Consider the following 13,277-nt stretch of genomic DNA (forward strand, 5'->3'; position numbering starts at 1 on the left):
AATCCGGAGGAAGAAAGTAGAGTCATTCAGATGTTCATTGGGTTGCTTAGACTTAGTGGGGTGGGGGTAGGGAGACAAAGGAATGAAAGAAGATTGATAGCATTTTCTCACTTATGAAAGGGCTATTTATTTAGTGCCTACTATGTGCCTATGTGCAGGCACTGTTTTATGCACTAGAGAGAGCAGCGGGCAAAACTAAGCCTTTCAGAAGCTGGTGTAACACCTCTAGGAATTGAAGCCATGTGTGTGATTCCTGTGTTGTGCATGCAGCTTTCATTGCTGAAATCAGAAACCTGGTCTCCTCACAATACAGTTCAGAATTTAGCATGGCCAACCCTCCCTGCCCCCACTGAGCAGACAACATGTGCTTCTTGCTGTGGGGACAATTAATCCTGCATAGAAGAGCTCTGACAGGCAGCAGACACCTCTGTTTCTAGAAATAACTTGAGCAAAGCCTCCTCAAATGCAGCAGATTAAATAGGCATGAGAAGGTAAGGACATGCAGGTTAATTGGGGAAAAATACAATCCCTACAGATTAGGTTTCCTTGAATGAGTGTGACTTCAACGTATCCTACAAGGAGAGTGGGAGAGGACGCCCCACTGCCAACGTGGAGGGGAATCTTTCCTTCCCCAACTGTTCAGAGACCCTAGAACAGGGAAGCCAGTTTTAAAGGAAGTCCTTTGACCCTGGCCAGGTAGCTCAGTTGATTAGAACATCCTCCTGATACACCAAGGTTGTAAGTTTGATCCCTGGTCGGGGCATATACAAGAAGCAATGAATGCATAAATAAGTGGAACAACAAATACATGTTTCTCTCTCTCTCTCTCTCTCTCTCTCTCTCTCTCTCTCTCTCTCTCTCTCTCTCTCTCTCCCCCCCCCAATACTTCAGGAAAAGCTGGATTTGTTAATAGACTCAGCAAGTGGTCTTCCTCACTCTCTAAAATCAAGTTTAGTAATACATTTTTTATTGAAGCATAACATACAGAAAAGTGCACGAATCAAAGAAGTACAGTTGAAATGAATTTCAAACTGAATACACCTGTGTTAAAATCAATATATATTTTAAAATAAAATAAAGGAAGCCCTTTGAGCCTTAGCCCCTTACTCTTAAATTCTCAAGAGGAATGAAGGTTAGTTTCTAGTTAGAATACTCAACATAGTGCTGCCTCCTGCTGGAAGCGTTCCTTAAAACCAGGAAGGAAGCATACATCTTAGAAACAGTTATTCCATTCCATCCGTTTAGGTGAAGGAAAGTGAAGGATGCCACATGCATTCTAGACCTGAGCACACTTCTCCACATTTTCTCAGAATTTGCATCTGGACCCTCATCTCTGAGAGGAATGCTGAGGGAGCTTTGCAGACAGGGTGACCGGGGTGGTATTGCAGGCAGAACCAGGGCAGAGAACACTTGTAGTGCTCCCTGATTAGAACCCCGCCTCCTCCCTCCAGCCAAACAGCCATGCATAGAGCCATACTGCCTTCTGACCCTCAATTCACCAGGTGGCTCTATCCACCACAGAACTCCTCCTACCATCTGAGTTTACCCTTTTAGGGCTCTTCTCAACTCAAACTTCCACCACTAGTTTGCATTTAAATCTTTTCCTAGCCACTCCACCCTACCATGGGAGAAGCAAGATTGCCTTCCAAAAGAACCGTGGGGCTCTGAACTGATAAAAACGCCTCCCTTAGCCTCTATTGCAGTGGTTTTCAACCTTCATAATGCCGCAACCCTTTAATGTAGTTCCTCATGTTGTGGTGACCCCCAACCATAAAATGATTTTCGTTGCTACTGTTAATGAATCGTAATGTAAATATCTGTGTTTTCTGATGGTCTTAGACAACCCTGCTAGTGGTTCTCAACCTGTGGGTTGCGACCCACAGGTTGAGAACCGCTGCTTGTAGAGCCTAAGACCATCGGAAAACACAGATATTTACATTACGATTCATTAACAGTAGCAAAATTACAGTTATGAAGTAGCAACGAAAATCATTTTATGGTTGGGGTCACCACAACATGAGGAACTGTATTAAAGGGTCGCGACATTAGAGAGGTTGAGAACCACTGCTCCATAGGGTAGGTTCAGATTTGTCTCAGTATCATGGCTATGAATGTAGTCACTTAGGTAATCCCCCAGCTCCTGGATAGTTGCAGCTTCTGAGCCCTTCAAGAACCACCAAGAAGCCCATCCACAGCTGTGTTTCCTAGCTCCCCAGCTGACAAGGGACATTTACAGTGTACTAGAACGTTCTGATGTCCTCCATAGCGGCATTGACACCCAAATACTCTGTAAGCCTGACGAACTTTGCCACTCTTACTCAATTCACTAATAAATTGTGCTAGTGGCGCTGGTCTGATTTGGGGGGAAAGTAGCATGACTTCATCTCTCCTTTCTTCTGTAGATGGCATCTAACCCAGGTCAGCTCTTTTGCACTGCCCAGAGGCAAAAGAGGTTTTGTGTGTGGGCACCTTGTGATGTGTGTGTGCCCTCTGGTCCACCACCTCTATCTAGTCAGCCCTAGTTTGGGGAGATCACAAACCACAGAGGAACAAGTTAGCACTACTAGTTTTTGCTCTAATCAAGACACAATTGAAAATGCCACTCGATCTTTAGTCCCTCTGTTGATAGGATGTTCTACTTAGCACCTGTAGCCAGAACCTTCAGCTACTGCCTCCTCACTCCCTCCTGGAGACTCTGATTCTTTCTTACGTCAGACTTGACAGCTTCTTTCATCTTCCTCCAGGGTTGAGCATGGCCATGACAAACAGGACATTATCAGCCCAAGGGAGAGCTGCAGGGCCTGACCTGTCAGCTGGCCTGCGGTGGGTAGCACTCACATAGGTGCTACACGAAGTGCATGTGACCAGATGGGTATTTGGAAACCGAGTAGCGTGGGTAGCAGCAGGCCCTGGCTTTTAGGCCTACATTATGAAAACTTACATATCTGAATGAGTAACTATATTAACGTTTATGGTTCTGTCAGAACCTTCCTTTTTGTCAATGAAGGGAAAGAAAGGTCATGACATTGCCTCTTCCCAGGAGTCCATCTATCCCTCAATGAGGCAAGCTCACTCTCAGATTTTCCCTAATTCAAGCCTCTGATAACTGCTGTCTTCTTGACCTTTCCCAGATATTTGGGTTTCTTGTACTTGCACGGTTTCGTGTACTTACACGCTGAGTTCCATCACTGTGCCTCATCCCCTGCAGCTCCAACAGAACCACCATCTACCACATCCTGGTCACAAACTGATACGAGTAAAGAAGGGAAAATTTTAACCTCACTCCTTCCCTAAGGAACATAGATAATAAACTATTTCCTTTTCACCTGCCCTATCTCTCCTTGAGGCAATGAAACACAGTGCAGCCCAGGTGACACGTTAGAAACACTGGGAAGGTTTTTTTAAAGCTGTCAATACCTAGATCCCTCCTTTACCGAGTCTGATTGCATTGGCCAAGGGGCATTGTCTCCCCTCCCCACCCCAAAGCTCCCCAGGTGATTCCAATGTATAGCCAGGATTGGGCACTATGTGGGAAGGGTGGGGGAGGAGTGTAGCAAGAAGACTAAAGAGGGAAAAGGAAAGAGTGGAAATCAATCCATTACTATTTGGAATTAGTCTGCTACATTAGCTATTAGCTAAGTGGGGTTAGTTATTGCCTGCTATACCCAAAGCCCTGTTGAAAGGGCCTGCATTAGAGAAGCTAGTGGGGAGGTGAAAGAGAAAAATACTCTACTCCCTGTTATTCAAAGCATGATCCTTAGACTAGCATCCTGGGCACTATCCGGGAGCTGGTTAGAAATGCAAGTCTCAGGTCCCAGCCCAGACCCTGGGCATCTCCAACGTCTCAGGTCCCAGCCCAGACCCTGGGCATCTCCAAAGTCTCAGGTCCCAGCCCAGACCCCGGGTATCTCAAAGCTCTGGATGCTATCTCGCTAAAGCACACTCTGGGAGGAGGAAGGTCTGCAACTGAGTTTTTAAGTTCTAGAGTTTTCTGGAAAGCTTCATTCACCTTTGAGGGAACAGCAAAATATTCACGCAAGGAGTGAGTGTGGCTTTGGACAGAGAGATAAAATGAACACAGCTTTGGGTAAGTTTTTGGAGTGAGAAGTGATGGAGCAAAATTAAAACTCAGCTCACATATGTCTCTCCTTTTATTTTTAATCCTTTTTTTTTAAATATACACTGAGTGGACAACATTGCGCGAGGAGAAACCAAGATGGCGGCATAGGTAAACACCTAAACTGCTGCCTTGCGCAACAATTTCAAAACTACAACTAAAAGACAGAACGGACACCATCCAGAACCACAGGACAGCTGGCTGAGTGAAAATTCTACAACTAGAAGGAAAGAGAAAAGCTCACAGAGAATTGGAGGTACGGCAAAGGGTCTTTGTGCGCGCAGAGAGGAAGGGCGGCTGAGAGCCTGGCTGACTTTCTCTGGCGGAAGGGGGAAGGAAGCCCCCGACCGCACTGAACCCCAGTTCTGACTGCACTGAACCCCAGTTCCGGGTGAGCCCCTGGGGACCCACGCTCTTGTGGGGGGAGTCTGGACTCTCGGGCGGAGACTCGGGAGCCAGGGAAGGTGGAGGACTGAAAGCGCGCGCGTGCCAGTGCGCACAAAGGCTGCGGAGGTTGCCACAGGCTTTCCCTAGTGGATGGGAGTCAGAGGCTCCTGACTACACTGAGCCCCAGTTCTGACTGCAGTGAACCCCAGTTCCAGGCGAGCCCCTGGGGACCCACGCTCTTGTGGGGGGAGTCTGGACTCTCGGGCGGAGACTCGGGAGCCGGGAAGGCAGAAGTCTGAAGGCGCGCATGTGCGCGCAAGGGCAAGGCTGACAGGAAGCCAAGACTGAGACTCCACCCCATCAAAGCTGAGCACAGAGGCTATTGCAATTTGGCAAGTCTAATCCAATAAGGCTGTCTCCAGCACCGAACTTCTCCCAGCATAGACACAGCTGATCCTTACAGCCAACTGGCCTGGAGGTCAATTCTTCCCAGTGATACCAACAACAATAAAGACTTAATTACAACAAGGCTGTACACACAGTCCACAAAGGGGTGCACCAAGAGTGTCCACCTCAGGTTAACTGGGGAGGCCGACCCACTAGGCCGTATTGGAAACCTAGCACACAAATCTACCTTACCAACTCAGGGAAGCAGTGAAAATGCGGCATCAAAGAATCAGATCACAAACGAAAGAAATGGAGGAAAACAAACGACTGGATATAGAATTCAAAACTACGGTTATAAGGCTTTTTAAGAATATCCTAGAAAAGGCCGATAAATATAACGAGACCCTCGAAGATATGAAAAAGGACCAACTAGAAATTAAACATACACTGACTGAAATAAAAAATATTATACAGAGACCCAAAAACAGACAAGAGGAACACAAAAATCAAGTCAAAGAATTGAAATACAAAGAAGCAAAAAAAAACTCAACCGAAAAAGCAAAAAGCAAAAAAAAAAATCCAAAAAGTTGAAGATAATGTAAGAAGTCTCTGGGACAACTTCAAGCGTACCAACATCAGAATTATGGGGGTGCCAGAAGAAGAGAGAGAGCAAGATACTGAAAACCTATTTGAAGAAATAATCACCGAAAACTTCCCCCACCTGGTGAAAGAAATAGACTTACAAGTCCAGGAAGCGCACAGAACCCCAAACAAAAGGAATCCAAAGAGGACCACACCAAGACACATCATAATTAAAATGCCAAGAGCAAAAGACAAAGAGAATATTAAAAGCAGCAAGAGAAAAACAGTTAGTTACCTACAAGGGAGCACCCATACGACTGTCAGCTGACTTCTCAACAGAAACTATGCAGGCCAGACGGGAGTGGCAAGAAATTTTCAATGTGATGAATAGCAAGAACCTACAACCAAGATTACTCTACCCAGCAAAGCTATCATTCAGAATTGAAGGGCAGATAAAGAGCTTCACAGATAAGAAAAAGCTGAAGGAGTTCATCACCACCAAACCAGTATTATATGAAATGCTGAAAGGTATTCTTAAAGAAGAGGAAGAAGAAAAAAGTAAAGAGAAAAATTATGAACAACAAATACATATCTCTCAACAAGTGAACCTAAAAATCAAGTGAATTAAAAACCTGAGGAACAGCCGAAACCGGTTTGGCTCAGTGGATAGAGCGTCAGCCTGCGGACTCAAGGGTCCCGGGTTCGATTCCGGTCAAGGGCATGTGCCTTGGTTGCGGGCACGTCCCCGGTGGGGGGTGTGCAGGAGGCAGCTGATTGATGTTTCTCTCTCATCAATGTTTCTATCTCTCTATCCCTCTCCCTTCCTCTCTGTAAAAAATCAATAAAATATATTTAAAAAAAACAAAAAAAAAAACCTGAGGAACAGAATAATCTGGTGAATATAATAGAATCAGGGGCATAGAAAGGGAGTGGACTGATAATTCTCAGGGGGAAAGGGGTATGGGGGGTTCATGAAGAGACTGGACAAAAATCATACACCTATGGATGACAGTGGGGGGAGGTAAGGGCAGAAGGTGGGGTGGGAACTGGGTGGAGGGGAGCTATGGGGGGAAAAAGGAGAAATAATTGTAATAATCTGAATAAAGATTTATTTAAAATAAATAAATAAATAAATAAATAAATAAATATACACTGAGTGGCCAGATTATTATGATCTCTGAACGCATAATAATCTGGCCACTCAATGTATATCCTATATAATAAAAGGCTAATATGCAAATTGTCCCCTTGAACAGGAGTTCGACCAGCAGGCAAGCCAGCCAACCGCCCATGTCCCCTCCCCCTGGCCAGGCTGGCCGGACTCCACCCATACACAAATTCATGCACCGGGCCTCTAATATATATATATATTACACACACACACACACACACACACACACACACACACTGAGTGGCAGATTAATATGCGTTCAGAGATCATAATAATCTGGCCACTCAGTGTATATTTTTATTGATTTCAGAGAGGAAGGGAGGAGAAAGAGATAAAAACACCAATGATGAGAGAGAATCTTTGATCAGCCACCTCCTGCACGCAAGCCTGCAACCCAGGCATATGGCCCGACTAGGAATCGAACCAGGACCTCCCAGTCCAAAGGTTAAGACTCAACCACTGAGCCACGCCGGCTGGCCTATTTTCCTTTTAAATGAAAAGAAAATCCTCAGCTCCTTAAAGGTCTGGAACATCTTTTTCTTGCTCAAAAGATGATAGAAGTACATCAGTTCACTTCAACACCTGTCCTGGGAAAATTACTTTTTGTGCCTTAGTCTATGTATGTGTAAAGCTTTTGAAAATGTGTTGTTGTTTTTTTCTGATTATAATCTAATTCATAGAAAAATATAAAACACTACAGAAGTATATTATGGAAAGAATAGGTAGTCTCTGTAACTACCTCCATTCCCTCAGAGATAATCACTGATAAAAGTCCAGTGAGCAGAAGTCCAAACCTCTTTTTCTTCATGTATACTAACAAGTGTACAAAAGTTGGATCACAACACAATGCTGGAATTTTTTACACTCCTTTCTCATTCTTGAGTCCAGAAAAATTCATCAGTCAAAATAATCACTTTTTAAATTTATTAACTTCATCCAAAATAACTCAGTCCTATGGGGTGAAACAATAGTCATAATACTGTTTTGAAACTTTTTATATTTTTTGGTTTTTAATTTTTTAAAATATATTTTATTGATTTTTTACAGAGAGGAGGGGGAAGGGAGAGTTAGAAACATCGATGGGAGAGAAACATTGATCAGCTGCCTCCTGCACACCTCCTACTGGGGATGTGCCCGCAACCAAGGTACATGCCCTTGACCGGAAACAAACCTGGGACGCTCTATCCACTGAGCCAAACCGGTTAGGGCTTTGAAACTTTTTAAAAAACATTTGCCATTCAAGCTAGAAAGAATAGCACAAGCAAAGAAAATGAGTCAAAAGTGCACTGTGTTGAGTAGGAAGCTGATTGCTTTTGAACCTCTCAGAGGAGTATCCTAATATAAAGAAAGCCAGGGGCCGTCATGACTGAAACAACCTGACGGACAACCAAACAGCAGGCTACATGGGGCAACCAGGCTGGCAGGGGGAGCAGTTGGGGGCAACGAGGCTGGCAGGGGGGCAGTTGGGGGCGACCAGGCTGGCAGGGGAGCAGTTAGGGGTGACCAGGCAGGCAGGCAGGTGAGCAGTTAGGAGCCAGCAGTCCCGGATTGTGAGAGGGATGTCCAACTGCTGGGGATCAGGCCTAAACCAGCAGTCAGATATCCCCTCAGGGGTCCCAGATTGGAGAGGGTGCAGGCTGGGCTGAGGGGACCCCTCCCCTTGTGCACAAATTTCGTGCATCAGGCCTCTAGTATTATGAATAAGCATCAGGATTTGTTATGAGTGAAATGATGACCTCATTCGTCCTCATACAAGTGAGCCAAATAGGATTATGGACATATGGGTCCACAAAAAAAATGTTCTCAGTTATAACTGAGGACTACTGAAGCCTATACACTCACATAAAAACTGCGCAAAGCAAGGAGGTAACTTTGACGTGGGTCTTGATGTAATGGACATGGGTACAAGGAGTGAGGCACAATCCAGATGGGAAAAAGCGGGGAAGCAGGCCCAAACTAGAGAGCTGAGGAGGAGGTGGGATGTGCTGAGAATGGGGATGCCAACAGGACTGGGAGGTCATTCACTGGGTGCTCTTGACCACTGAGCTGAGTCTGAGTTCTCACTGAAAGGCAGTAAGGAGCTTCCTAAGGAAAGATGAGGCGATGCGGAAGTGTCGAAGGACTGGCCAGGTTAGACTGGAGTAGGAAAACCTAACTGGGTAATCCTGGTGAGGAGATAAAACTACAAATAGTGAGAGGCAGTAGAACTGAGAAGCAGCAAGGGAGCAGTTAAGATCTTGCTCCCTGGCATATGTCGTCAGTTTGGCTCAAATAAACTCTTTAAAAAAAAATTTTTTTTTTTTAAGAAACAAAAGTGAGAATGGTAGCGAAAAGTGAGGGAGAAGACAAAGAACAATCTTTGAAAGACTTTATTTACTTCTTATTTGAGCAACACGTGTACACTGTTGAACACTTGGAAAATATAGAGAAAGAATAAGAAGCAGTCTTTATAAACCCACCACTCAAGAATAACAACTGTGAGCATTTGAACGCTGTATTTGAGGATGAGAGAATGGGCTCTGTATTTTCACCAGCACCAGGCAAATAATTTAGCTTGCAGCTGTCAGCTGTATCCAGTCAGCTTTCTGGCAAGCCAAGTCCTCTGCTGGGGACAGAGAGCTTCCAAGAATGTTTCTCCTGACTGTCCATCCTAAACTTCCTGCCCAGTGCTCTGTAAGTGGTTTTAATTAACTTATCTTCTGAAGGTGCCCCATTGGGTGGATGGATACCTGGCCTTTCCATCCCAGAAATGAGGTCTGGTTCTACCTTAGCCTAAATTCTCGAAACTCAAATATTCTCTTCTCTTACCTCAACCTCTCTCCACGCCAGTTCCTGCCTTCTCATTGGGACTTCTGGATGCTGAATTCTCCAGTTTTTCCTGTGCCTCTGCTCTCTCACATGCCATGGTTAATCATCTGAACTCTCTCTGACTATCAGCTTTGGTTGCCTTTGATCCTGGCCCTTATTTTACCTGCCTGGCAAAACTGAAAACTAAGATGAATGGAAACTAAGATGTTTATACTTACGCAGCTTAGTGCTGCTGGAAGGAAGCATGGAAGGTATAAATTGGAGCCACAATAGAAGTGCAGTCTCAGAGTTCAGCCAGGCCTTCACTGCCGGCCACCAATGTTTTCCCTTGGTCTCCTGTTTCCCCTTAATAATTATAAATGACATCCTTATTCCTTCCTCATGCTTTCCTCCAATCCTAGGAGATCAATAGATTCCCCCTCAAAAATGTATACACACACTTTGAATAATTATAAAAGTAGTTTTTATTAAAATACATTTCATTTTCAAAATTGAGCTATCAGCTGTTAAAGTGTTTATACATTTTGGGGGGGATACCCAGTTATAATATACTAGAGGCCCGGTGCATGGATTTGTGCACCAGTGGGGTCCCTTGGCCTGGCCTGTGGGGATCGGGCCAAAACCAGCTCTCCAACATCACCCAACGGGTCCTGGATTGTGGAGGGCGCACAATCAGGGCTGGGGAGGAATCGTGGGAGGGCTCCAGGGTGTATCTGGCCTGTCTCGCCCAGTCCCTATCGGGGCCAATCGGGGCCAGCTGGCCGGGGAGGGGCCCCAGGAAGTTGTCTGGCTGGGGAGTGACTGTGGGAGGCCTCCAGGGCGTGTCCAGCCTGTCTTGCCCAGTCCCCATTGGCCAGACCCCAGCAGCAAGCTAACCTACCAGTCAGTGTCTACCCCCTAGTGGTCAATGTGCATCATAGCAACTGGTCAAACGGACACTTAGCATATTAGACTTTTATTATATAAGACAGGCAATAGACAGACTCAGTTAAGGAAAAGTGGCTTTCTCATAGATGCAAAAAGACAACAGACAAGCTCAATTAAGGTAAAGATTGACCCTTGTCATGGAAGATACTGGCCAAGGACATGACTACCCTCCATGACTCACTTTTAGTTAGGAAGTTTTAATTTTAGACCATCCTATGTGGTTACTTTAGATCTCTGAGTTTGTAAGCCCTGCCATGCAGGCCTCCCCTGAGTTTGTCAGGTTTAATATGTGGCTCCCCCCTTTTTTTAATGTTTTTTTTAATTGATTTTAGAGAGAGAAGAAAAGAGAGACAGATAGAAACATCTATTGCTGGGGATGGAGCCGGAAACTTGGGCATGTGCTGGGAATCGATCTGGGACCTCCTGGTACTTGGGTTGACGCTCAAACACTGAGCCACACAGGCTGGGCTATGTGGCCTCTTTTTGGTCCACACTGGTCAAGTACTTTCTGGAATATCTCTCAATTTGGATTTGGCAGATGTTTTCTTTTGATTAGACTGGGAGAATGAATTTAGGGGGAGAATTCCACAGAGATGAAGTGGCTTTCTCATTGCATCATATGAGGGGGTAAATGCTATCAAAAGGACTTATTATTACTGATGGTGTTAACCTCGGCCACTCGGTTAAGGTGGTGTCTGCATTTCTCTCCTGTAAAAATTACTATTTTCCTTAGTCAGTCACTAAATCCAGCCCACACACTCAAAGGGCGGAAGGATTTGAGCTTTATCTCCTGGAGGAAGGTGTATCAAAGATTTTGTGGCCACATTAAAACTATCACTACAACAAATATCTGGGGGGATATACTTTGAATCTGTGTAAGTATCCTGTTCTTTCCTAAGTTTCACTCGCTACTTTCAGCATTTATCACCAACAATTTATTTTATTATTTTATTTTAGACAGAGAGAGAGAGAGAGAGAGTAACATTAATCTGTTGTTCCATCTGTTGTGGGTGGCAGGAACAGCACCATGTGCTAGACTAGTGGGGTCAGACTGGACCTGGGTTCAGCAACCTCTTTACTTGAGTCTAGGTAGGAAAGAATTCATAGACTCAAACTATAAGAGAACATTTATTTGGAAAATCACAGAGGTAGAAGAAATGGGCTTAGGAAATAAATTATAGAGGTAAAGGAAGGCTCTTGGAATGAGGAAGCTAATGGGTATGTGCCTGGGGGGATGGGAAGGAGGAGAGGGAAGGGAAAGGTGCTGCTGGAGTGCTCTGGGGAGGGAGAGTGTCCTGGGTCCCCCATTTTAAGGGTTTTAGGGTGGAGATTTTAGGGGAGGGCCCAGGGGAAGATCTCAGTAGAATATTCAGTAGCTTTCCAGGTGGGTCCTTTCATGGCCTAGGTCTCCACTGATTGATTGGTTGGCTCTGCTAGGTTTGAACAAGCAATTGAATCCATACCCCTCCCCCAGGAACTGACTTTTCAGGCCATTTCACTATGGACATTCCCTTTTGCAGAGATCCACTTTACTTGCTGAGACCACATTCCATTATCTCTCCCCTCCGGACCTGCACAGAGAATTCTCTGCCCAGAAAAAGCCTGCCAAAAGTCCTTTAAAAACCACTGACTCCCATCACTGGGTGCTGGAGCCATCTGGGGCTCAGCCACCTGGTGCGGATGATCAGATAAATTCGTAATCCCTCACCATTCTGGCTTCCTGCATTCCTCCTTCGGCGACCTAACAGGCTCCAGTGGGTCATTATCCAATGCAGTTAGGCCTGAGGTCCACAGTGGTGTTGCTTGTCTGGTTTTGCGGCTTTCCTGGGCCTGGATCTGAAATACAGCTGAGGCCTCTATCTCTAGAGAAGGTCAGGGGGTCCAAGCTGCATGACCAGCGATATGCTAGGGGAGGAAGGTCACCCTGGGGGCAAGGTCCCACCCTACATTTGTTCTTTGGCGCCCAGGGCTTTTCAGCCTGGTGACCTTCTGTACCTGGCCCATCAACCTTGCTCTGCGCATGTCTGTCTAACTGCCTACGACACACCTGTCTATGCACTCATTAGTTGGTTCTTGTACGTGCCCTGACCTGCAACTTTGGCTTATCAGGATGAAGCTCTAACTAACTGAGCTACCCAGCCAGGGTCCAACATTTAAAAAAAATAATCTATCAACTGATAGGTAATTCAATTAGGTCCTCCTTCAATTTTATCAAAAACCCATTGAGAAATCAAGTATCTACATATTTTCATTTGTGTGTCTGGCATCCCAGAGGTCTGTTCACCCTGGGACAATACATCACAGTAAGATCAGATGCGGGATTGGAGAGAAGTAGGCTTTTTTTTTTTTCCGCAAAGTGGGACAAAGCTTATCCTTGGGCAACTTTTTAGGAATTAGGTTGTAAACATTGATTTCCTGAAAACTGTCCTGGTCTGAATACTTATAGGGTTTATATTCTTCTGTTTGCAGACCTTGGCTCTGAATGATTCCACTCCAATGACTCAACCTACCAACGTTGTAGCTGATTCCTCACGTTTTTACCTTTAGACCAGTGGTCGGCAAACCGCGGGTTGACTAATGAGTTTGCCGACCACTGCTTTAGACTATACCTGTTCCTTTCTCTAAGGACCAAGCCTCTCGAAACTCTTAAGCCTCCCCAGCATCTGGCTCCCTAACTTTCCAGCTTCATTTTCCTCCCCTTACACTAGTACGCGGCTTGCAGCTTCTAGAACACACAGCGCTTCTTGCCTCTCCCGCCTGGATACTCCATCCACATCCCCTCCCAGGCCCTCGCCTCCTAGCTGAGGCTTTCGGTTCAGACTGTCTAGGCTCCCGTTTCCAGAGGCCGCTCGAAAACATGCGCCAAGTGGCAGATTATTTGGGTAGTAAACAAACTAC

This window comes from Plecotus auritus (assembly GCF_963455305.1).
Source record: "Plecotus auritus genome assembly, chromosome: 3".
NCBI lineage: Eukaryota > Metazoa > Chordata > Mammalia > Chiroptera > Vespertilionidae > Plecotus > Plecotus auritus.